The sequence below is a fragment of the Stenella coeruleoalba genome (assembly GCF_951394435.1).
Source record: "Stenella coeruleoalba genome assembly, chromosome: 5".
In the NCBI taxonomy this organism is placed as follows: Eukaryota; Metazoa; Chordata; class Mammalia; order Artiodactyla; family Delphinidae; genus Stenella; species Stenella coeruleoalba.
The window spans coordinates 61,765,422-61,792,032 of record NC_137150.1 but is presented as its reverse complement, the minus strand read 5'-3'; the positions used below and the strand labels follow the sequence as shown (position 1 = coordinate 61,792,032).

The 26,611-nt window shown below is 40.3% G+C and overlaps 1 pseudogene across 1 annotated transcript; it reads right to left on the bottom strand.

Moving 5' to 3' along the window:
* Positions 1 to 8,156: 8,156 nt before the first annotated feature.
* Positions 8,157 to 23,566, bottom strand: LOC307186346 (5-hydroxytryptamine receptor 3C-like; annotated as a pseudogene). The gene is made up of 5 exons: positions 23,545 to 23,566; positions 11,558 to 11,806; positions 10,941 to 11,008; positions 9,027 to 9,307; positions 8,157 to 8,362 (listed from the first exon to the last, which is right to left on the bottom strand). The product of its transcript is annotated as a 5-hydroxytryptamine receptor 3C-like (transcript).
* Between the last annotated feature and the right edge of the window lie 3,045 nt (positions 23,567 to 26,611).

The window sequence follows — 26,611 nt, the reverse complement described above, 5'->3', positions numbered from 1 at the left end:
TGTTATTATCTGTCTTTTTGATCAGAGCCATTCTCATGAGTGTGAAGTGGCCTAGCATTGTGGTTTTGATTTGCATTCTCCTAATGACTAAGATGTTGAACATCTTTTCATGTGCTTATTGGTCACTTGTATGTCTTCTTTGGTGAAACATCTATTCAAATTCTTTGCTCCTTTTTATATTTTATTATTTTGGCTGTGTTGGGTCTTCGTTGCTGCGTGCAGGCTTTCTCTAGTTGTGGCAAGCAGGGCCTACTCTTCGTTGCTGTGCATGGGCTTCTCACTGAGGTGGCTTCTCTTGTTGCAGAGCATAGGCTCTAGGCATGCAAGCTTCAGTAGTTGCAGCACGTGGGTTCAGTAGTTGCGGTGCACGGGCTCTAGAGTGCAGGCTCAGTAGTTGTGGCGCCTGGGCCCAGCTGCTCCACGGCAAGTGGGATCCTCCCAGACCAGGGATTGAACCCGTGTCCCCTGCATTGGCAGGCGGACTCTCAACCACTGCACCACCAGGGAAGTACTATTTTTTATTTTAAAAAAATTTTATTTTATACTGGAGTAGAGTTGATTAACAATGTGTTAATTTCAGATGTACAGCAAAGTGATTCAGTTATACATATACATGTATCTACTGGTTTTCAAATTCTTTTCCCATTTAGGTTATTATAGAGTATTGAGCAGAGTTCCCTCTGCTATTTATTATTTGCTCCTTTTTAAATTGGTTATTTGTCTATTTATTTTTGGGTTATAAGAGTTCTTTATGTTTTCTGGATACAAGTCCCTTATCAGATGTATGAACCTCAAATATTTTCTTCCAGTCTGTGGGCTCTTTTTCCCCCGCTTCTTGATGATTCTTTTAAAGTACAAAAGTTTTCAATTTTGATGAAATCAATTTATCTATCTTTTTTATCATTTGTGCTTTTGGTGTCGTGTATAAGAAATCATTGCCCAACCTAAGATCATGAAGATTTACTCCTATGTTTTCTTCTAAGAGTTTTAGCTCTTGCATCTAGGTCTAAAGATATGATTTGAGTTAATTTTTGTGTATGGTGTGAGATAGGGATCCAAACTCATTCTTTTGCATGTTGATCTCTAGTTATCCCGTCACCATTTGCTGAAAAAAAGAAAAGATTCTTTTCCCTATTGAATTGCCTTGGTCCATTTGTAAAAATTAATTGATCATAAATGTTAGGGTTTATTTATGAACTCCCAATTCTATTTCATTGATCTATATGTTTATCCTTGTGTTAGTACGACACTATCTTGATTATTGTAGTCTGTAGTAAGTTTTGAAATCAGAAAGTGTAAGTCTACCAATTGGGTTCTTCTCTTCCATGATTATATTGGCTATTTTGAGTCTCTTGCATTTCCATATGAATTTTAGAATAAGCTTCTCAATGTCTGCAAAAAATGCAGGATTTTGATAGGGATTACGTTGAATCTGTGGGTCAATCTGGGAAGTATTGCCATCTTCACAATATTAAGTTTTTCCAAATCTTGAACATGGTATATCTTTTCATTTATTTAGATCCTCTTTAATTTTTTTTAGCAATGTTTTATAGTTTTCAAGATACAAATCTTGTACTTCTTTTGTTAAGTTTACCTAAATGTCTTATTTTTTATAATTCTTAATTTTATTTTCAGGTTGTTTATTGCTAATGTATATAAATAGAATGTTTTTGTATACTGATCTTGCATCTTATAATCCTGTTGAACTTATTTATTAGTTCTGATAGATGTTTTAGTGGATTCCTTCAGATTTTCTATTTATAAGATCCTGTCATCTGCAAATATAGTTTTACTTCTTCCTTTCCAATCTGGATGCCTTTTATTTATTTTTCTTGCCAATTGTCCTGGCTAACATTCAGTACAATGTTGACTAGAAGTGGAAAGAATGGACATCCTTATCTTGTTCCCAATTTTAGGGGGGAAAGATTCAGTGTTTTGCTATTTAGTGTGATGAAAGCTGCAGGTTTTTCATAGATGCCCTTTATCTAATGATTGAAGAATTTCCTTTTTATTTTTAGTTTGTTGATTTTTTTATAATGAAAGGTGTTGGATTTTTGTCAAATGCTTTGTCTGCATCTGTTGAAATAATCATGTGGGTTTTGCCCTTCGTTCTTTTTTTAAAAAATAAATTTATTTATTTATTTTTATTTGTTTATTTTTGGCTGCACTGGGTCTCCGTTGCTGTGTGCGGGCTTTCTCTAGTTGCAGTGAGCGGGTGCTACTCTTCGTTGCGGTGCGCGGGTTTCTCAGTGCGGTGTCTTCTCTTGTTGCGGAGCACGGGCTCTAGGCACGCAGGCTTCGGTGGTTGTGGCTCATGGGCTCTAGAGCGCAGGCTCAGCAGTTGTGGCCCACGGGCTTTGTTGCTCCGCGGTATGTGGGATCTTTCCGGACCAGGACTGGAACCCGTGTCCCCTGCATTGGCAGGCGGATTCTTAACCACTGCGCCACCTGGGAAGCCCTACATTAATGTACTTTCAATATTAAATCAACCTTGTATTCTTGGGATAAATCCCACTTGTTTATGGTGTATAATCCTCTTGATATGTTGCTGGATTCAGTTTGTTAGTACTTTAGTAGTTTGAGAATTTTTGCTTTTAGATTCATAAGGGATATTGATCTGTAGTTTTCTTTTTTGTAATGTCTTTGTCTGATTTTATTTTATTTTATTTCATTTCTTTTTTTTTTTTTTTCTGGCTGTGCTGCACGGCTTGTGGGATCTTAGTTCCCCCACCAGGGATTGAAACCGGGCCCCCAGCAGTGGAAGCATGGAGTCCTAACCACTGGATGACTAGGGAATTCCATGTATTTGTCTGATTTTAGTATCTGGGTCATAACACTGGCCTCATAGAATAGTTATGAAATATTCCCTCTGCTTTTAATTTCTGGAAGAGATTGTGTAGAATTGATATTAATTATTCTTTATATATTTGACAAAATTCCCCAGTGAAGCTATCTGGGTCTATGGGAAGTTTTTTCAAATTATTAAAATCAGTTTAGGTTTGTTTGGTATTTTATCACGATTAAAGTTATGCATCTTAAATCTCTTTTACTTTGTAGATTCCTTTTCTCCCTTTCTATATATGTTTGCAGTTTGTGAAAAAAAAAGTTTTGAATGAAGCAACATTTAATGGCTTACATTTGAAAGTGATTATATAGCAAGATAATAGGCAGTTTGAGAGTGAAAGGAATTTCTATATATTTTTATATCCCTCTTTATCATATCAAGGACTAGGCCTAGTTGGTCAGATTAGGAGTTTTTCTCATAGTGTAGAGAAGATAATGCTGTCATTTTGTCAAGAAACTAGAGTTAGAAAGAATGATGATGTGACATAGGGAAAAACCTAACCCCTGAGATCCTAGGGGATTGTAGGGAAAATAAGAGGGTCAAAATAGGTGAGACAGTGGCAAGAAGGGAGATGGTCAAATGCGTGCCTTTGTTTCCCCTCTCTGGGCCCCAGTTGAGTGCTATGTACCAGTAGCAAGGAGAAAGCTTGCCTCTCTTTGATTGATTGTGAAGATCAGAACGTTACAGTTCTCTGAGGGGATCCCAGAGGTAGAAGCTTGGGGAAGAGCTGCCTCTAACTGCTTGCTGCTATGGTCGTTGGCAGACCTGCCTGATGTGTGTGTGTGTGTGTGTGTGTGTGTGTTTGTGTGTGTGTGTGTGTGTGAGAGAGAGAGAGAGAGAGAGAGAGAGAGAGAGAGAGGTAGCTACACTAATGTGTTTAATTATTTCCAGTCCCTGCAGATGGAAGGGGATTGCTACCTGGTCCTAGATTGACCTGGGAATTAAGAAGCACCCTCCATGTGCTTCAGCAGAATAAAACTGTTTCATCACTGGTTCATAAGAGCAGTCTATTCCAGGCCGTCCACAGTTAAGGTGGTTTGCTCTAGCTCAAAAGACTCTTACAATGTGACCTATATAGGTGCTGAGGGAACACAAAATCATAAACAGGCAAAGAAAATTGACAATTTACTTAAGGGGATTCAGTCTCAGGAAGAATGACTCTATTAGTCAGGGATTATAGAGAAACAGGATATTTATATTCTGAGGAAAAAATATATACAGAGAGAGATTTTAAGATTTTAAGAAATTGGCTCTTTCTTTTTTTTTTTGGGCCACCCTGCGTGGTATGCGGGATCTTAGTTCCCCGACCAGGGATCAAACCTGTGCGCCCTGCCATGGAAGTGTGGAGTCCTAACCACTGGACCACCAGGGAATTCCCAAGAAATTGGCTCTTGTGATTCTAGGGGCTAAATCTGTAGAACAGCCTGAGAGGTTGAAAGTTTGGGAAGGTGTTGATGTCGAAGTCTTGAGTTTGAAATCTGCAGGGCAGGCCAGGAGACTGGAAACTCAGTCAGGGTTTCTACGTTGTACTCTTAAAAAAAACTCTTCTTTATTGAGGTACAATTGACAAATATGTTGCACTCTTGAGGCAGAATTCCTTCATCAGAAATGTCAGTCTTTGCTCTTAAGGTCTTCAGTTGATTGGATGAGGCCCACCCACATTATGGAGGTTAATTTGCTTTATTTAAAGTCTATTTACTGTAAATGTTAATCACATATAAAAATACCTTCACAACAGCATCCAGACAATTATTTGACCAGACAACTGGGTTCCATAGCCTAGGCAAGTTGACACATAAAATTAACCATCTCAATGACCAAGATGGATATTCAGGACAGAGGCTCCTACTGAGGTAGAAAAGATAGAAAAAGAGAAGGTAATGTTTAGGGTATGCGATCAGAATATTTAGAAGCCTTTATGAAAGTAAGAAAAGTATTGTTTTTTAAAAAATTATTTATTTATTTTCGGCTGTGTTGGGTCTTCATTGCTGTGCGAGGGCTTTCTCTAGTTGCGGCTAGTGGGGGCTAGTCTTCATTGTGGTACGCGGGCTTCTCATTGCTGTGGCTTCTCTTGTTGCAGAGCACGGGGTCTAGGTGCACGGGCTTCAGGAGTTGTGGCACGCAGGTTCAGTAGTTGTGGCTCACGGGCTCTAGAGCGCAGGCTCTGTAGTTGTGGCGCACGGGCTTAGTTGCTCTGAGGCATGTTGGATCTTCCTGGACCAGGCTCAAACCCATGTCCCCTGCATTGGCAGGCGGATTCTTAATCACCATGCCACCAGGAAAAGTGTTTTTAATTAAAACATTCAATAGATGAACTAAGAGTAGAAAAGGTCACTACTGAGAACTGAATTAGTTGTCTAGAAGATTGGTTGTAACACAAAGCCAAACTACAAAGAAACAAGGGAATGAAGAAAAAGAGTTTGGAGGACAGGTGTGCTAACCTGTGTATAGGAGAAACTCCAGAACAGAAAAAGATTAGATGGAGAGGAATGTTGCTTAAAATAAAACATCTTGGTGGGGACTTCCCTGGTGGTCCAGTGGTAAAGAATCTGCTTTCCAATGCAGGGGACGCGGGTTCAATCGCTAGTCGGGGAACTAGGATCCCACATGCTGTGGGGTGCCTAAGCCCACGCGTCACAACGAGAGAGAAGGTGGCGTGCCACAAGAAAGAGCCTGCGCCGCCACAAAAGATCCCACAAGCCTCAGCGAAGACCCCACATGCCACAACTAAGACCCAGCGCAGCCAAAAAATAGATAAATAAAATATTTTTTAAAAAAAGAATTAAAAAGAACCCATCTTGATGGGGGATCAGCATAATAATTTAGTTTTGGAAATTAATGGAAATATATTGGTCTAATTATAACTGTTAGGAAGATCAGCATGAACATAATTAAAAAGCATTACAGGACTTCAAATTTATAGGAGGAAAAAAAATTAATAGAAATTAGACCAAGCCAGCCAAAGTAAGGGAATGGAAAATAGAGAAAACAACACCAAGGAATATAAATCATAAACATAAAATGTATGGAAGGAATAAAACCAACTGTATTTTTTCTAAATGTAAATAAGGCTGAATTCATCTATCAAAAGACAATATTGAATTAAATAAAATGCAGCTTTATGTTGTTTACATAAAATGCACCAAAAACAAAGTGACAAGGAAAGATGGGAAATAAGTACCCTGAAATATGCACAAGAAAATGGAGAGCTAGGTGGCTGGAAACAAAGATAGAAGGGAGACATGTTTTACTCTATTGTACCTTTTAATATTTGTACCTTGTATGTGTAACACCTTTCAAAATTAACCAAGAATTAGTAAAATAAATATGCAAAGATACCAGGCCAAAGCAAGAGTGGCAAGATTATTGTCATACAAATAGAAATAAAGTTCAGAACACATTGAACAGAACACATTGAACAGATGTTATTTAAGGATAAAATCAGGGACAATTCATGAAGAAGATGGAATAACCATACACTTTTATGCATCATATGAGGTAGCAGTCAAGTATATAAAAGAAAAACTACAAGTACTCAAAGAAATTGAATAAAATACTTCTAGCACACACACAGAGGATTTGAATAATCCAATCAGTAAGCTCTATTTATAGATGTACATATAAATAGGGAATATATACTTTCTTTAAAGAAAAGAATTATTTATTTGGCTGTGTCGGGTCCTGAAACAGTTGCAAAATCAATCATGAATCCGGCCAGAAAGAAACTATAAATTCAAAAAGTTTCTGATTTAAAGACCATGCTCTGTGATGATAATCCAAGAAACTGGAAATTAACAATGAAAAGGTAACAATAACAAAACCCGGTTATCCATGGATATAAGAAACATGCTCCTGGGACTTCCCTGGTGGTCCAGTGGTTAGATTCCATGCTCCCAATGCAGGGGGCACGGGTTCGATCCCTGTTCGGGGAACCAGATCCCAAATGCATGCCACAACTAGGAAGTCCTTATGCCACAACTAAAGATCCCACGTTCCACAATGACGATCCCGCGTTCCACAGCAAAGACCCAGAGCAGCCAAAATAAATAAATATTAAAAAAAAAAAAAAAGAAAGAGGGCTTCCCTGGTGGCGCAGTGGTTGAGAGTCCGCCTGCCGATGCAGGGGACACGGGTTCGTGCCCTGGTCCGGGAAGATCCCACATGCCGAGGAGCGGCTGGGCCCGTGAGCCATGGCCGCTGAGCCTGCGCGTCTGGAGCCTGTGCTCCGCGATGGGAGAAGGCACAACAGTGAGAGGCCCGCGTACCGCAAAAAAAAAAAAAAAACAGTCTCCTAAATAGTTTTTAGATCAAGGAGGAAATAAAAACTGAAATTATGAACTGTCTAGGAAGTAATAAAGAGGAGAATGCTTCATTATAAAACCTATAGAATGCAGCTCAAACTGTGTCAGAGTAAAATTTATAGAAAGACTAAGAATATTTTAATTGAGAATTCAACTTAGAAAATAAAAGAATAGGGCTTCCCTGGTGGCACAGTGGCTAAGAATCCGCCTGCCAATGCAGGGGACACGGGTTCAATGCCTGGTCTGGGAAGATCCCACATGCTGTGGGGCAGCTAAGCCCCTGCGCCACGACTACTGAGCCTGAGCTCTAGAGCCTGCATGCCACAACTACTGAAGCCCGCGCACCTAGAGCCCATGCTCTGCAACAAGAGAAGCCACTGCAATGAGAAACCTACGCACTGCAATGAAGAGTAGCCCCCACTCCCCGCAACTAGAGAAAGCCCATACACAGCAATGAAGACCCAAAGCAGCCAAAAATAAATAAACAAATTAATCTAAAAAAATTTTTTTAAAAGCAAATAAAAGAATAAAATGAAACAAAATAAATTAGGAGAGTATTAAGATGAAATTAGTACAAGATAATGAAAAAGATGAATAAAAGGATCTACAAGTAAGAAGTACATATTTAAAAATGCCTAAGAGAATTAAAACTTCTCAGACAGGAATTCCTCTTTGTTCCTGCATTCTCTTCCCTCAGCCCTCCCCTGTGGTTCTAGACTCCCCTCTGTGTCTTCTGCATAGCAGTCCTACCTCCTCTGTCTGCTTAACTTGTCCCGGTAAATCATTTTGCAGAGAACTCTGGCTCTTTGTCATGTTTTGGGGTAAAAAGTTAACTATCCAGGACTGATAGTTTCAAAATATCATCTGTGCATCCCTCTGCCTGTGATAAAGCTTTGATGACAATCCAGTGTGACAGGCAAGAAAAGAGGGTTCTGGCCTCTGGAAGAAGTGGTAAGACTGAGAAACCCTGAAACTTGGGAGATACCATTTGGTAGAGATTGTAGGCAACTCTACAGGCAAGCAAGGAAGGAAAAAACAAGGGCCTCTGAGCTCACATAGAAGATGATCTGATCATATAGGTTGGTGCCCACAGACATCTTTGGGATGGCCTCGTTGATGCCCAGGAGCTCCCATTCTCCATGGGTCTGAACCATGTCCTGGGATGTGTCTGCTATTTCCCATACTTCTTTTTCCATGCCCAGCAACATGTTCTGCACTGAAAGAAAGATCCAAATAACTTTCCAAGGGTAAAATCTCCTGTTGACTCAACTGCACTCTCTTCTTTCATCCTTTCATTCAACAAATATTTTTGAGTGCCTACCACATGTCACGAAATTTTCTAAGAGCTGGGGATGGAAACACACAAGGTAGACTTGGGTTCTGCTTTTACGGAAAATATTTAAGCATCCAAAGAGCCTTAAATTTTGCTGCTGTTGGTCACCATATACTAATAATTTCTTTCTTTAAAAAATAAATTTATTTATTTATTTATTTTTGGCTGCGTTGGGTCTTCACTGCTGCGCGTGGGCTTTCTCTAGTTGTGGCGAGCGGGGGCTACTCTTCGTTGCGGTGCGCGGGCTTCTCATTGCGGTGGCTTCTCTTGTTGCAGAGCACGGGCTCTAGGCGCGTGGGCTCTAGTAGTTGTGGCTCGCGGGCTCTAGAGTTCAGGCTCAATAGTTGTGGCGCACGGGCTTAGTTGCTCCGCGGCACGTGGGATCTTCCGGGACCAGGGCTTGAACCTGTGTGCGCTGCATTGGCAGGAGGATTCTCAACCACTGCGCCACCAGGGAAGTCCCTCATAATTTCTTTATATTTTATTTTCTGTTGCTTTATTGGTTGCTCTCACTCACCCCCACCCCTGAGACTCTACCGCAACTCACCTGTGCAGAGAAATGAGCTGAAGGTGGGGGGGCAGTTCTGCTGGTCAAAGGGGAAGTAGAAGTTGTCCAGGCTACAGATCCTCACCACCTTCGTGGGTTTCTTATACCTGATGCGACCTTCATTATTTATATATGCCTGGAGGCCTTTTGGAGTCTTATCCACATCCATGCTGTAAGAGATAGACTTGAAGTTCCTTGTGTCCATTTCTTCATAAACTTTGATCCTTCTGCTTTCCCACTTCTGTGTGAAATTACCGGTGATCAGAGAAATCCTCTCATTTCTGCAGAAGGAATGCGATTCAGAGTTGAAAGATCAACTCTGAACTAGAATTTCCTTAGTGTGAAATAAGGGTAGTAGTGGGATTTAATAAAATAAGGCATGTGAAAGGATTTTGTGGACTGTAATGCTGTTTATAGGTGTTATGTATTAGTCTCTAGTGTGGTTTCAACTGTCTTCAGGCCCCTTTCACCAGTCTCTACTGAAAGGACACCTTGAACAAGCCCTTGGGTGAAGCCAAGAGACTTAGTGGTCGTCCTCTCCTTGGCAGGTGCCACGCACCATCCTTTCTTGTCTCTAGGATGACCTTTCCAAGCTCTCCTTTCCGAAGCTGGCAACCTTCTCCGGAAACTGTTTTCAAGGATTATCCAATTCCATGGGCTGGGGGGCTTGTCTAGTCTCAGGGCATTTACAACGGCAGCAGCTGCAGTTTGTGGAACCACAGCCAGAACAGAGAGCTCTATGCACATTAAATAAAAATTTGTACCAGATCAGCACTTCTCAAATCTCACTGTGCATACAAAACACCTGGGCATTGTGTTGAACTGCAGATTCTGATTCACTAGGTAGGGTGACTAACTCATCCTGCTTTGCCCGAGACTTTCTTGGATTTAGTGAAGTTCTATGTTCTGAGAATTCCACAGTCTTGGGCACCCTGGGATTGTTAGTCACGCTAGGAGGGGCCCAAGATCAAGTGCATTTCTAAGCTTCCAGGTGGTGCAGTCAGCCAGTGCTGCCCATCTGGGAACTACACTTTGAGAGCAAGGTTAGATGATCATGACTATTCTTCCGCTCCACTCTCCTTCCTTTCAACCAGGGCTTTCAAGTTGGAAACTTAATTCATTTACTTTCATTTTTCCCTTCATTTTCTAATTAAAGAACCTAAGATAGAAATTTTCCACTGAGTTATATTGATACTTTGGCTACATTTCATAGACCTTTGTATGTAGTGCTCTTCATTCTAGTTTCTACTTAGTTGTTTTATTTTCTCTTTAGTCCAACATATTTAGAAGTTTAATTTTAAATTTCTAAGAAATAAGGTTTTGGGGGGTGGGGGCTATCTTTTGTAGTTTCTATTTTCTTGTATTATAGTAAGAGATTGTGGTCTAGATAATTTTTGCTTTCCTTCCTTTCCTTCTTTGTGGCCCAAAGTATGGTCAGTTTGGGGGAATATTCCATTTGTGTCAGAAAATACCAATGCATGTTCATTGGTACCAAGTTTGATATGTTTAATAAATCAAGTTTCTTAGAAATCACTATATGTTTATTCTTTTTGACTTGATTTTTTTTTTTTTTTTTTGTGGTACGCGGGCCTCTCACTGTTGTGGCCTCTCCCGTTGCAGAGCACAGGCTCCGGACGCGCAAGCTCAGCGGCCATGGCCCACGGGCCCAGCCGCTCCACGGCATGCGGGATCCTCCCGGACTGGGGCACGAACCCGTGTCCCCTGCATCGGCAGGCGGACTCCCAACCACTGCGCCATCAGGGAAGCCCTTGACTTGATTTTTGAAAGCTGTTTATTGATGCCCTTCACCATGATTGTGGATTTTTAAATTTTTCTCTCATGCATTTCAAAGTTATGTTCTTGGGTACATAAAGGGTCATAATCATTATATCTTTGTTTAAAATCCATTCTGACTGTAAATGAAGGCAGGGAATAAACAGTGTTTCCAGCCACAGAAATGACAAGAGCTGTAGCTGTTCATCCTGCCAAAAGAATTTCCTGTTTCCAGCATGTTGCTGGTACAAAGACTGTCCATCTCACCCACTACCCATTTTTGTTTATCAACCCCCAAGGTATATAAAAGTTGTACTGTGATCAAGTCCAACATTATAGGTCAAGGACAAAATCTTGATCAAAACAGAAGTGTTAGGCCATGGGCAGGTGAGTTCACGGCAGGATTGGATTAGAGTAGTGCTTCTCAACCCTGGCTCTATCTTAGAATCACTTGAGGGGCTTAAAAAATACTGATGCTTGGGTTCTATCCCGTCAGAACCTCTGGAACTGGAGCCTGGACACTGGTGTACAGCCAGGAGAGAGAATCACTGGGTGAGAAGAAAAGAAATTATCTTCCTTGTGCTCTAATACCTCATCCTGCTGAACCGGACAGAGCTTCTTTGAGATCCCCATGAGGCAAATGCCATATAGGAACGATGGAGGAGGCTGCAATGTGGTTAAGGGCTTTGGGGGCTGCCTTGCCAGGGGCTGGGAAAAGATTAAGGATACTAAGGAGGGCTAGAGGGGTCAGTACTCACCACATCTAGGATGGCGGACATAGTGAAGGAGATGGGTGGGGGTGCTGAAGTTGGTGGCTGGATGGAAGGCCTTCCTGTCAAACACTGAATCCAGGGCAATGGTATACACCCCATGCTGGCCAAACCCTGAGCAATCCATTATGAAAGTATGGCTCCTTCCTGTAGTCAACACAGAATGTGTGAGAATTGGGAGAGAACTCTTGTGTTCTCTATATGAGAGGGGTCCCAGGGCAGGAGCTTGAGGGTAGCCTGTGATATTAATGATACCTAATATTTATTGAGCATTGAAATGTGCCAGGTATAATCTAAGCCCCTTAAATGGATTACCTCATTTAATCCTCCCAAGCTTCTATCAGGTAGAAACTATTTTTAACCTCATATAATAGATGAGTTAACTGAGGTGCAATAAGAGGAAGTAAATTTCTGAGGTCAAATAGATAATAAGAGGCAGAAACTGGACTTGATTTAAGCCTGGGTTTGTCTGCTGCTTCTGTACCCTACACCCCCAGGGATGAGATGGAGAATGGGGGAAGAGGATCACCGTGATTCAGATGCTGGGCATTTCCCATCAAGGCCAGGGAGAATGGGTTGGGTGGAAGGCAAATGATGGAAGCTAATGTGGTAAGCTGAGTTAGGGCTCCAGCCTCCTTGCTAATGTTTCTGTCTCCATGCAAAGCATGCCCAAATCTGTATGCAAATTGAGCCCTGGGGCAGTGATAGCCATCAGATAGGATTACATTCCTGGAGCCCCAAAGAGAGCACATCTATTTTACCTTAACTGCCCGAACCTGCCTTCTCCCTATCTTGCCACTCAACCTTATATCAGCTTTCTAGTTTGAGCTTTTGAGGTGTTGCCTTCCCCTTTGTTCTGACTAATAGAGATTCTAATTTTCTACTGGTGGAAATTCATTACAGGAGTAACAACCTGGAATGAGAAAGATGGTTGATGATCTCTGTGCCAAGGACATCAAGCCTTATCCTTTTCCAAAGTGACAGTACTCTCCAGGCAAATCCTTGAATCATTCTGTGAGCTTGAGGTTCAGTTTGCTTTTAAGACTTTCTCTCTCAGCTGTTTCACTACAATGTGTGTGGTTGTGGGTTAGCTGATATTTACTATATTCAGATCTTGGTGTGATCTCTCAGTGTGAAGTTTCATCTCCTTAATTCTGGAAATTTCTCAGTTATTAAAAAACATTGTATTTCTTCTATTATTTCTCTAATTAGACATATCATTCCTTCTATCTCAACATGCCTCTTAACCTCTTGTATTAGTTTCCTATTTCTTTTGTAACAAATCACAAACTTACTGGCTGAGAAAAACCCCATATTTATTATTTTACAGTTCTGTAGGCCAGAAGTCTGAAATTAGTCTCCCGGGGCCAAAATCAGTGTTTTGGTGTGGCTGCATTCTTTCTGGAGGCTCCAGGAGCAAATCCATTTCCTTGTCTTTTCCAGGTTTTAGAGTCTACCTGCATTCTTAGTTCAGGGTCCCATTTCTCTGTCTTTAGAGCCACCAACATTGGGCCACTTCTCTCATTCTAATGCTCTTCCACTTAAAAGAATGCTTGTTGTTATATTGGGTCCACCTGGATATCCAGGCTAATCTCATCTCAAGGCCAGTGTTAACAACCTAATTCCATCTGCAACCTTAACTCCCCCCTTTCCATGTACCCTAACATATTTATAAGTTTTAGAAATTAGGATGTGGACATCTCAGGGGAACCATTATTCTGCCTACCACACCTCTTTCCTATTTTCCACCTCTATATCTGTGTCCCTCCTGATTTCCTCAGAGCTAGCTTCCGGGTAACAAATTCTCTTCTTAGCTGTGTTAAACTACCACCTAATTTGTCTACTGAGTTTTCAATTTCGATGATTATGGTTTTCATTTCTGAAAGTTCTATTTGGTTCTTTAAAAAATCAATTTCTTATTTTTTCTTTCTTCCTTTCTTTTGTCTTTCATTTTGGTTTTTAATCCTTTTTAATCTTTTATTATTTGGAACTGTTAAAGAAAAACCAAAGCAGAGGCCACAGTTTGAATATACCCCTAAACCAAACACTCATAGTCACGTAATCGAAATTTAAAACTGTTATGATTTCTCTGAGATGCCTACTTTGACGTTAAATGAAACGTAAGCTTTCTTCATGTCAATGTGACCTTACAGTTTCCTAGCTAATCAGCTATAAACGCTGCAAGCTTATGCAGTGACAAAGAATGTAAGTTTCTAGTAACCAATCACAATAGAAAACAATGTACTATTCATGCTTTATAAACTGAGCTGTAACTGTTGAGGGCCAAGCTTCCTAACCACTTTTGGTTGGAAGTCTCCGTATTCTCAGTTAGTTTCTTGCTCAATGAAATATTCACATCAAGTAAAGTTCTCTGAATTTTCTTTTGACAGAACATATTTATTTTACAATTTCAGATTGTTTTATTACAACTAGTTCTTGGTATGCTAAGAGTTTTGCTAACTTTGTCTCATTGTGGTTTGTTTCCTCATGTGATTTGTAATTCTTGATTGTAAACTCATCTTCATTAGATTATTTCAGTGGGTGTTTCATGTGCCTTGGGTTGTGAAGCTTCCCTGCAGAGAAAGTTTTCATTTGCCTCTGTCATGGCCTTGAAGGTTTTACCAGGTCTAAGCCATTTGTGTGTGTGTGTGTGTGTGTGTGAATTTTTAAGAATTCTGCATCATATGATTAATGTAAATTCAGACTCCATACCAATATGTGAAACAGCTTTGGTGTCTCAATTCCTTGCATATGACTTTTCCTCGCCACCTCTGGCCCCAAGTCCTTGGCTGCATTTTAGATTCTGAGATTGGGTGAGTAGTGGATGGCATGTTGGAAAACCCAGAGCTGGTATGTTAAGAACATGTAGATTATGACCTGCTGAATAAGGAGGAACAAACCACCCACACTGGTCAGCAGGTAGCTGCTCCCTTTGCATCTGAGACCCCACTTTAGGGAAGTGAAAACCCCTGGGGCCATTTTGATTGAAGGCTTGGTTTCAGTGCAGTCACATAAAGGAAGTAAAGCTGCAAGGTTTATTACTTACAAATCCCAGAACAAGGGTGCAGTGAGCTGGGGAAGGGCAGTCCTTCCTCCGAGGTCACAAGTGAGCAGGAGATAAGAGCAGGGTAGCAAGCACCTATTACTCATGAGATGGTTGGGGCAGAAGTCACTAATTTTGAAAGTGGGTCCACAGGCTCAACTCAGAGTGGTCTTTTTTTAAAAAAATATTTATTTATTTAATTTTGGCTGCATTGGGTCTTAGTTACGGCATGCAGGATCTTCCCTTGCGGCACAGGGGTTCTTCGTTGCGGCACGCGGGCTTCTCTCTAGTTGTGCCACCTGGGCTCAGTAGTTGCAGCGTGCCGGCTTAGTTGCCCCGCAGCATGTGGGATCTTAGTTCCCCAACCAGGGATCGAACCTGCGTCCCCTGCATTGGAAGGCGGATTCTTAACCACTGGACCACCAGGGAAGTCCCCGAGTGGTCATTCTTAAAGGTGCCTGGGGAAAAGCATGGTGGGAATCCTAAACTTGGGTCCTTATCTAAATGTCCAGACCCTGGGTGTAAGCAGGGTTGTCATACTGTAAAATGCCTAGGCAACAATTCAAAATGACTGTTTTCTCATCACAGATGGCCAGCTCAGAGACATATCAGTCTGCAGTCTGGGTGCTAATGATGTCAGAAAATGTATGATAAAAATCTCATTGTGAAAAAAAAATGAGAATCTGTATATTTCGGTAATGTTGAGGTCATCTATTACAATCTTTCAGCCAATGTAGTTTTTCCCTATGAATCTTTGATCAATGGTCATCTAACCTCATGTGGTTTAATATTAATGCTTCCAGTGACACTGCCCATTACTTCTTAGATTATCCTATTTTATATTTGAACAAAATATCTGTTTACTTAAAAGTTTTTTTTTTAATCCAAATTTGCATTTTTGTAACTTACACCACTGGTGTGATTTTTGCCTGATAGAGAATAAAGGATAAGTTATTTCTGTCTTCAGCATCATGCCTTTCAAATATTTCAAGACAATTATCATGTGTAATGGAGAAATGTCCAAAAACATTAACGGTCCTTATGAAATTTTCAGTCCTCACTGTTCCCTCCCAACACACATATATCTGTCTCCCTGCAGCCCCATAAATCAGTTCCCTCTGTAGCCCTTCTGCTATCATAGACATAGGGGAGGGCAAATGCTACTCCCAGAAGAATGTGACTTACGCAGAATGTCTGCTGCAGTAGATGGGGACTAAATCCTGTCTGTCTGGCCTTATTGAATACAGGACAAAGGAGAGAAGAGAAAGAGGGAGAGAAGCCCTCTCCCAATACACACACACGGACACACACACTCTCTCTCTGTCTCTCTCTCTCTGACTCTCTGTGCTGAAATCTGAGTGTGTGTGTGTGTGTGTGTGTGTGTGTGTGTGTGTATTGGGAGGGTGTTAGGTAGGTTGAGAGACAAGACAGAAGCAGAGGGGGCTTATGTCCCACCACTCCTCTGGGATCCTGGAAAGGGACTGCCATTCCTTGTGGCCCAAAAGGACATGTGGAAACTGTTGGAGTACAGAATGCTTAGGCAGAGAGAGGGCCTGAGGTAGCGCTCCTGCATCACCCTCTGTACCCAGGAAATGTAAGGGCACCAGAAATTCCTCTGTGCCCTGCGTGGAAGGTGGATGAAGGCTGCACGAGAGCCCACAGAGCTGCCGTGGAGTCAGGGATGGACGAAGCAGCCCTGCAGTGGAGCCTGTGGGGTTGACTGCCAAGGCCAGACAGAGGCCCTGGGTGAGGCTCAGAGGGGTCTGCAGCAGGTGCGATTGCTGGGGTGGGACAAGCCAGTGAGTGAAAGCTCTGTCAGAGCTAAGAGTCAGACCAAGGATTCACCAGTGGCAGACTTCAAACAGCAGGGGCCAGCAGAGCGCCTAGTGACCAAGAGATAAGGGACATCACCATGGAGACGAGAAAATTTAGAGGACCTACAGGGCCTGCACATGCTGATCGGAGGCCTATCTTTTTTCCAAATGTTTTGAAATCTTCTCCCCTAATGTACGTTGTCCATGTTTGATTCTGCCCAGTTTTATCTCGATTTTGAAGTTCTGAAAGCTACATTGTGAGAAAGAAATAATGCCCTGATGTCCAGAACTGGTCATTTTGTTCTCCTGTTGGAGGTAAACAATCTCAAACAGTCTGAGGAATACCAACCTCAGACATGATTACCCCGGGAACATGATAGAAGGAGACAAAACAGGGCCATTTCATACGTCTGTCTAAGCACACACAAAAACAAGATAACTGTGCAACCCCACGAAATACCAAACATGCCCTCCACTTGCTAAATGAATGACTTATACTTCTTTATCCACTCATACCCCTGATTTCTGATAGTATTCAATCTTGAACAAATCCCTGCTTCTTTATGCTCTCCCCAAATCACTCGATGGAAGCCCAAACCTATAACAGGTTCTCTCTAATACACTCTTACTGAGACACCCACGGTTACCTATGGTGTGTGTCCTCCCTTGTTGCAATGAATAGTAAAGCCAACTTGTTTAACTCTATGTGTAGTCCTGGTGTTCTTTGGCAGAGGGCATTGACAGATGAAATGGTCACTTCCCCCAGTTCCTGTCATTGCCGTATCACCAACTACTGCTTTCTTCTTTGTTGGTCTATACTAAGTCCAAGCAACTTGAGCATCAAAATAAATATTCATAGTAATAGATTTTAACTCTTTGAATACAGCAGGGATTCATGAATCCATACTGATGTAAATCAATCAATGAGTAAAAGAAGAGGGAAAGCAGACCCAGATAAGATGGTTTATCGGAGACACTAGTCTGCCATCTTCTCCGTCTGCTGGCTTTCCGAATAAAGTTGTATTCCTTGCCTCAGCACCTGTCTCCGATTCATTGGCCTGTCGTGCGGCGAGCGGAGCAAGCTTGGACTTGGTGCCAGCCTGAGGCCCTTTCTGATGAGGAACATGAACAAGACCCCAAAGAACCTAAAACTCCAATTTGCATGACTAGAGCCCATCCTTCCAACCTGTGATACTGAACAGAGAAGAACATCTGTGCTTATTTGGGTAGACTCCTAGGTACTCCAGAACATGGGAAGGAACCAAGAGGGAAAAAACTCCCCTTGAAGAAAGAAATGCTGTTTCTTGGAGGGAGGAGGTGGTTTTCAGGCTGAGAGATGGGAGGGGGATTGGATAAAGGCAGAGAGCAAATCAAAGGTGACAAAGCCAGGTATGGGGGAAGACAGATGCAGGGGAGAGAAGCATCTACGTTAGCTGTACTGTCACTGTCTGATAGAAATAAAATGTAAACTTTAAAATAGTATTTGTGAAATATGCTAATTTTAAGAGGTTATTTTGGAGAAAATTATTAAAAGTAAATTTAAGCCAGCCACACATATAATCTTAAATTTTCTAGCAGCCATAATTTTAGTCTCCGGATGCGCAGGCCCAGCGGCCATGGCTCACGGGCCCAGCCACTCCGCAGCATGTGGAATCTTCCCGGACTGGGGCACGAACCCGTGTCCCCTGCATTGTCAGGTGAACTTTCAACCACTGCGCCACCAGGGAAGCCCCATAATTTTTTAAAGTAAAAAGAAACAAGTGAAATTAATTTGAACAAGATGCCGAAAATATCATTTCAACTTGTAATAAATATGAAAATATTAATGGAAAAAAAAAGAAGAGGGAAAGCTCTACTTTACATTAGAATGCCAATGAATGAGTGTAGAAGAAATGATAGAATTAGAAAATCACAATTTTGAAAAGATCATAGAATAAGTAATTCATAACAAGTAAATCATATTGAGAAATAATTCATGATGAGAAATGGGATAATTACATAGTCTAAAGTTTCTCTCCACAAAACACTTATAAGTTACTTATTAAGTAGTAAGTATGGCATACTTACCAATTATCTTTACAGTGGAGAAACCTGGCAGACATCATTTTAACAAGTGATAACAGTTAATATCACCAGTAAAGGGACAAATTGACATTTTGCACTTCCTATGATATGCTGAGAAGAACCCAGCATCACTTCTGGGGTATTCCTGCAAAAAATGCATAAACTATGAGTAAATATTAGACAAATCCAAATTGAGGGGCATTTTACAAATAAATAGCCTGTACTCTTCAAGAAAGACAAGGAGCTTGAGGAACTATTCCTAACTGAAGGAGACTGAAGAGGTATAACAGCTAAATGGATCCTGTACTGGTAAGAGACATTATTGGGCCAAGAGGCAAAATTTGAATAGAGCTTATAGATTAGATAGTAATATTGGACTGATGTTAATTGTCTCATTTTGATGGTTGTACTGTGGTTATATAGGAGAGTGTCCTAGGTTTTTGGTTTTGTTTTTACCTGCGCTGCGTGGCTTGTGGGATCTTAGTAGTTCCCCGACCAAAGATTGAACCCGGGCCCCGGCAGTGAAAGCGCCAAGTCCTAACCACTAGACCGCCAAGGAATTCCCAGAGTGCCCTTGTTTTTATGAAATACACCCTGAAGTATTCAGGGTTAATGGGTCATCAATTCTGCAACTTATTCTCAATGATTTAGAAATATTTACCGTTGGGGAATCTGGGTGAAGTGTGCACAAGAGCTCTTTGTACTATTTTTGCAACTTGATGTGAATTCTAAATCATTTTTTTTATAGGAAAAAAGAAACATAGGAAGGAAGGAAGAAAAAGCTAAGTAAGTCTGGAGGTTCTGCACGCATCCTCTCTTTCCTTGGAGCCAGAGTTGAATCATGGGGTATCAACCTCCAGGAGAGGGCAGCAGATCTCGTGGTGGTGTGGTTGTAGCCTTTGGTCAGTTATTATTTCTTTTTAATGTTTACATGGTCACATTTTTACTTCTTTAATTTGAATCTAGCATCTTCTTGGCTTCAGCTGGGGATTCATATAACCGATCTATATAATTTAATTAATATACGGATATCTGGGAGTTAAGACTTAGTGAATCTTTTTTTTTTTTAAATAAATTTATTTGTTAGTTTTGGCTGTGTTAGATCTTCGTTGCTGCGCACGGGCTTTCTCTAGTTGCGGCACGCAGGGGCTACTCTTCGTTGTGGTGCACGTACTTCTCATTGAGGTGGCTTCTCTTTGTTGCAGAGCACGGGCTCTAGGCGCACAGGCTTCAGTAGTTGTGGCACATGGGCTCAGTAGTTGCGGCTCGTGGGCTCTAGAGCGCAGGCTCAGTAGTTGTGGCACATGGTCTTAGTTGCTCCGCGGCATGTGGGATCTTCCCAGACCAGGGCTTGAACCCGTGTCCCCTGCTTTGGCACTTAACCACTGCGCCACCAGGGAAGCCCAGTAATGCATTCTTATCAGACCTTTCACTTTTGAAAATTATTAGTAATAAGCTTAAAAAGCTAACTACAGCCATTTAAAGTCATCTGCAGACAGTGTTTTATATGATGCTTCCCTGAAAGCTTGATGATCTACTGCAGGCCAGAGTACTTTGTCTTCAACAAAGGAATGTCTCAGTGTCCTGTGGAAAAGGACTATGCCATATACTTTGGGGTACAGGCTTCTGATGGTACCACTTAAACAACTTTGAGGCCATGTAGTAGACTGAGCAGGATTTCTAGAACTGTAGTCCAGAGGCCCATGGGTTCATGAGACTGCTAGCCTGAGATATAGTGAAACAAGAATTCATTACATAAGACTGAATGAACTCATGAAGGATGATTACAGTTTTTGTTTGAACTATTGTTATTTTTTGTAATGTTCTATTTTCTGGATATTTGAGGAAGACCTTTTCCTCTCCTGTTAAGCTAGCTATATCTCATAATTTAGTAATTATAACTGTTTTTTTTTTTTTTTTTTTTTTAACATCTTTATTGGGGTATAATTACTTTACAATGGTGTGTTAGTTTCTGCTTTATAACAAAGTGAATCAGTTATATATAACTGTTTTTTTTTGACTCTGCTTTTGTAAACTGAAATGAAATATTTGTAAATGATACCTTTCTCCTTGCCTGACCCCTTCAGAATTTGGAAACTCTTGTTGAATATTCTTAATTTCATGACATATAATGATCATATTTTCATAACAATATGGTTACTGGCATAGATTTAGTAAGAATCTGTTTCCTTTTTACCAAGACATAATTGGAAATATTGATTATACAACCAAGGCTATGCCTGGAATGTTATGTTTGAAAATGATGCTCATTCAATCAAGTGTGGTCAGACACTTCTAAGGAACTAAGGTTGACTTTATGGAGCCAGTGCTTACAAACCCTTCTAGGAAAACTGGTTGCTACCTGGCTTACAGGGTTACCAGCTTCTAGGTAGGTAAGGCCACCTTCTGCCAGACACAGGAATCTTAGGTCTTCAAGAACAGAGGAATTCACCCAATGGGTACTACAGGTGAAAACTTGTGGTGAGTTCTTGGTGCAGCTGCCTAGCCTCAAGAGGCTTTTAAAAGTCAAATTTGAGATTTTTTGAAAACCTACAGCAAAGCAAACTTAAGCAAACTTAAGAACGCCTAAATAGCAGATTATCACTCTTTTTGCACCAGTGTCAACAGTGAAGACAAATGTTATGAGACCAGCCTTATTTTGTGATCAAGAATAATCTTCCACTGAGATTATTTTTGATTAAAAGGGAGGAGATTATAGAAAAAAAATTGTACTTCAATGCGAAACTATGCATTGTCTTGAGTTAAGTGTTCTCAGGTGTCTGATTCTAGCCCTGTTCATTGCCTTTGAATTATTTTGCAGCTGTTTTAAAATTGCAGGTAACTGAGGAATATTGTTAAAGACAAAATCAAACGATTAAGAAGGTTGACTTTATTCAGGCTATTGCAATAGGGAGATCACCCAGATCCTCGGCAGAGTGGTTTTACTTAGACTTTTTTATAGAGAGAAGCAGACAAATTATAGGGGGAATGATTTACAGTTGAGATTGTTTCGTAATCAGGGAAAGTCTCAGTCAGTTGAGCAGGAAATGTTTACCTCTGTGTCTAGCTAGTTTCAGGGGATAAACAGTGCTAATCTCAGTTAATCATCTATGTGACAAAGAGCTGGTAGTTGGAGACTATGTGCCTGGCCTTGTTGTTGGGGTCTGGACCAAAGGGGAAAAGTTCGTGACTGGCCTTGTTACAGGTAAACAAAGGAGAGGTGAGAGAGAGTGGACAGTGCATCTTATCTAAGTCCTGGGGGAAGAGTGGTTCTTTGCAGTCAGTCATTTCCCGGAACACAAAAGGGGATTTCAGAAAGCAAAAGAGTGGGAGGTGGGCTTCTTAACCATTGTTGTTTTCTGGGAGCACAGGGCTCAGGTAAAGTTCAATATTGTCAAAATGCAAACTCAATCTCTTCCTACAGAGTTCCAGTGGACTTCTTTCTCCCTCTTGTTGAAAAATTGCCCTTATTTGCAATTCAGTATCTTTTCTCCGTATAGATTTGTGCTTCTTGACTTTTGAACCAGTTATAACATCTGCCTGGTTCTCTCATATCTTATGAATTCAATTAATTCTTTTTTTAAATTTATTTTTATTTATTTATTTTTATTGAGGTAACTGATTTATAACATGTTTCATGTATACAACATTATATTTCTAATTCTGTATACTCTACATTGTGCTCACCACCAAAAGTTTAACTTCCATCTGTCACTGTAAAGTTGATCCCCTTTACCCATTTTGCCCTCTCTTTCCCCCCCCACACCTTCCCCCCTGGTAACCACTACTCTGTTCTCTATATCTACATGTTTGTTTTTGTTTGTTTTCTTCATTTATTTTGGTTATTAGTTTTTTATATTCCAAATATGAGTGAAATCATCCCATATCTGTCTTTCTCTGTCTGACTTATTTCACTTAGCATAGTACCCTCAGAGTCTCTCCATATTGTCACAAATGGCAAGATTTCATCTTTTTTAATGGCTGAGCAATACTCCATTATATATATATATATATATATATATATATATATGTATACATATTATATGTATATGACATATGTATATACCACATCTTCTTTATCCATTCATCTGTTGATGGACACTTAGGTTGCTTCCATATCTTGGCTATTGTAAATAATGCTGTGATAAACATAGAGGAGCATATATCTTTTCAAATTGTTATTTTTGTATTCCTTGGATACATACCCAGAAGTGGGATAGCTGGATCATATTGTAGTTCTATTATTAATTTTTTGAGAAATCTCCATGCTGTCTTCCATAGTAGCCACACAAAGTTACATTCCCACCAACAGTGTATAAGGTTTTCTTCTCCACATCCTCTCCAACACGTGTTGTTTCTTGTCTTTTTGATAAGAGCTAGTCGAGCAGGCATGAGGTGATATCTCATAGTGTTTTTGATTTGCAGTTCCCTAATAATTAGTGATGTTGAACATCTTTTCATATGCCTGTTGGTCATCCATATGTCTTCTTTGAAAAAGTGTCTATTTAGCTCCTCTGCCCATTTTTAAATTGGGCTGTTTGGTTTTTTGTGTTGAGTTGTATGAGTCCTTATTGGATATATCACTTGCAAATATCTTCTCCCATTCAGTAGGTTGTCTTTCGTTTTATTGATGGTTTCCTTTGCTGTGCAGAAGCTTTCTAATTTGATGTAGTCCCATTTGTTTACTTTTTGCTTTTTTTCTCCTTGCCTGAGGAGACATATCTAGAAAGATATTGCTAACACTGATGTCAAAGCGCTTAGTGGCTAGGTTTTCTTCTAGGAGTTTTATGGTTTCAGGTCTTTCATTCAAGTGTTTAATGTATTTTGAGTTATTTTTTGGGTATAGTGTGAGATAGTGGTCTAGTTTCACTTTTTTTTTGCATGTGACTGTCTAATTTTCCCAGCACCAGTTATTGAAGAGACTATCCTTTATCAATTGTATGTTCTTTGTTCCTTTGTTGCAAATTAATTGTCCACATATGTGTGGGTTTATTTCTGGGCTCTCAATTCTGTTGCATTGATCTACGTATCTTTTTTTTTTTTTTTGCCAATACCATGCTGTTTTGCCAATACCATGTTGCCAATACCATTACTATATTTTGTAATATAGTCTGAAATCAAGGAGTGTGATATCTCCAGCATTGTTCTTTTTTTTCAGGATTAGTTTGCCTATTTGGGGTCTTTTGTAGCTCCATAAAAATTTTAGAAATTTTTATTTTATTTCTGTGAAAAATGTCCTTGGGATTTTGATAGAGATTGCATTGAATCTGTAGATTGCTTTAGGTAATATGAACATTTTGACACTGTTAGTTTTTCCAATCCATGAGCATGGAATATCTTTCCATTTCTTTGTGTCTCCTTTCATTTCTTTCAACACAATACCTTATAGTTCAGTGTTTAGGTCTTTCATCTCTGGTTAAACTTATTCCTAGGTATTTTATTCTTTTTGTTGCAATTGTAAATGAGATTGTTTTCTTAATTGCTCTTTCTACTAGCTCATTGTTAGTGTATAGAAAGTCAATAGATTTTTGTATATTGGTTTTGTATCCTGCAACTTTACTGTATTTGTTTATTATTTCTAATAGTGTTTTTGATGGAGTCTTTAGGGTTTTCTGTATATAAAATCATGTCATCTGAAAATAGTGACAGTTTTACTTCTTCCTTTCCAATTATGATACCTTTTATTTCTTTTTCTTGCCTAATTGCTCTGGCTAAGACTTCCAATACTATGTTGAATGAGTGGCAAGAGTGGGCAACCTTGCCTTGTTCCTGATGTTAGAGGGATAGCTTTCAATTTTTCACCATTGAGTTTGATATCAGCTGTGAGTTTGTAATATATGGGCTTTATTATGTTGAGGTACATTCCTTCTATATGCATTTTATTGAGAGTTTTTAAGCATAAATGGGTGTTTAATCTTGCCAAATGCTTTTCCTGCATTTATTGAGATGATCATATGGCTTTTATCCTTCCTTTTATTAATGTGGTGTATCACGTTGATCACTTTGTGGATGTTAAACCATCCTTACATCCCTGGAATAAATCCAACTTGATCATGGTGTGTGATCCTTTTAATATATTGTCGTATTTGGTTTGCAAATATGTTGTTGAAGATTTTTGCACCTATGTTCATAAGATACATTGGCCTATAATTTTCTCTTTTTGTGTTGTCTTTGTCTGGTTTTGGTATCAGGGTGACGTTAGCCTTGTAAAAGGACTTAGGAAGCATTCCCTCCTCTTAAATTTTTTTGGAAGAGTTTGAAAAGGATAGGTATTAAATCTTTTAATGTTTGGTAGAATTCACCTGTGAAGCTGTCTGGTCCTGGTTTTTTGGTTTTTGAGAGCTTTTTGATTACTGTTTCAATCTCTGTACTTGTGATCAGTCTCTTCAGATTTTCCATTTCTTCATGATTCAGTCTTGGAAGGTTGTACAATTCTAAGAATTTGTCTGTTTCTTCTAGGTTGTCCAGTTTGTTGTCATATAGCTATTCATAATATTCTCTTATAATCCTTTGTATTTCTGTGGTATCTGTTATTTCTCTTCTTTCATTTATGATTTTATTTATCAGAACCGTCTCTCTTTTTCTCTTAGTGAGTCTTAGCAAAAGGTTTGTCAATTGTGTTTATCTTTTCAAAGAACCAGCTCTTAGTTTCATTGGTCTTTTCTGTTGTCTTTTAAATCTCTATTTCATTTATTTCTGCTCTGATCTTTATTATTTTCTTCATTCCACTGACTTTGGGCTTCATTTGTTCTTCTTTTTCTTGTTCCTTTAGGTGTAAGATTAGGTTGCTTATTTGAGAGTTTTCTTGTTTCTTGAGATAGGCTTGTATTGCTATAAACTTCCCTCTTAGTACTGCTTTTGCTGTATCCCATAGATTTTTAAAAAATCAATTAATTAATTAATTAATTTTTGGCTGTGTTGGGTCTTCGTTGCTGCATGCAGGCTTTCTCTAGTTGCAGCGAACGGGGCTACTCTGCATTGCGGTGCGCGGGCTTCTCATTGCAGTGGCTCTTGTTGCAGAGCATGTGCTCTAGGTGGGCGGGCTTCAGTAGTTGCAGCCTGTGGGCTCAGTAGTTGTGGCTCATGGGCTCTAGAGCGCAGGCTCAGTAGTTGTGGCGCACGGGCTTAGTTGCTCCGCAGCATGTGGGATCTTCCCAGACCAGGGTTCAAACCTGTGTCCCCTGCATTGGCAGGAAGATTCTTAACCACTGTGCCACCAAGGAAGTCCCCTGTATCCCATAGATTTTGATGTGTCAAATTTTCATTTTCATCGGTCTTCTGGTAATTTTTTATTTCTCCTTTGATTTCTTCATTGACCCATAGTTGTTCAGTATCAGGTTTTTCAGTCTCCATGTATTTGGGATTTTTTCCAAAAAATTCCTGATGGTGCAGTAGTTAAGAATCCATCTGCCCTGCCGATGCAGGGGACACGGGTTCATGCCCTGGTCCAGGAGGATCCCACATGCCGCGGAGCGGCTGGGCCTGTGAGCCATGGCCGCTGAGCCTGCGTGTCCGGAGCCTGCGCTCCGCAATGGGAGCGGCCACAACAGTGAGAGGCCCGTGTATCGAAAAAAAAAAAAAAAAGAATCTGCCTGCCAATGCAGGGGACATGGGTTTGAGCCCTGGTCCGGGAAGATCCCATATGCTGTGGAGCAACTAAGCCCATGCGCCACAACTACTGAGCCTGCGCTCTAGAGCCCGAGAGCCACAACTACTGAGCCCACATGCCACAGCTACTGAAGCTCGCGTGCCTAGAGCTCGTGCTCTGCAACAAGAGAAGTCACCGTGATGAGAAGCCCATGCACCACAACGAAGAGTAACCCTCACTCTCCGCAACTAGAGAAAGCCCACCCGCAGTAACGAAGACCCAACACAGCCAAAAATAAATAAATAAATAATAAATAAATTTAAAAATCCTGTGGTTGATTTCTAGTTTCATACCATTGTGATTGGAAAATATGCTTGATATGATTTCAGTCTTCTTAAATTTATTGAGACTTGTTTTGTGTCTCAACATATGGTCTGTCCTTGAGAAAGTTCCATGTGTACTTGAGAAGAATGTGTATTCTGTTGTATTTGGATGGAATTCTATACAAATCTTATTAAATCCATTTGGTCTAA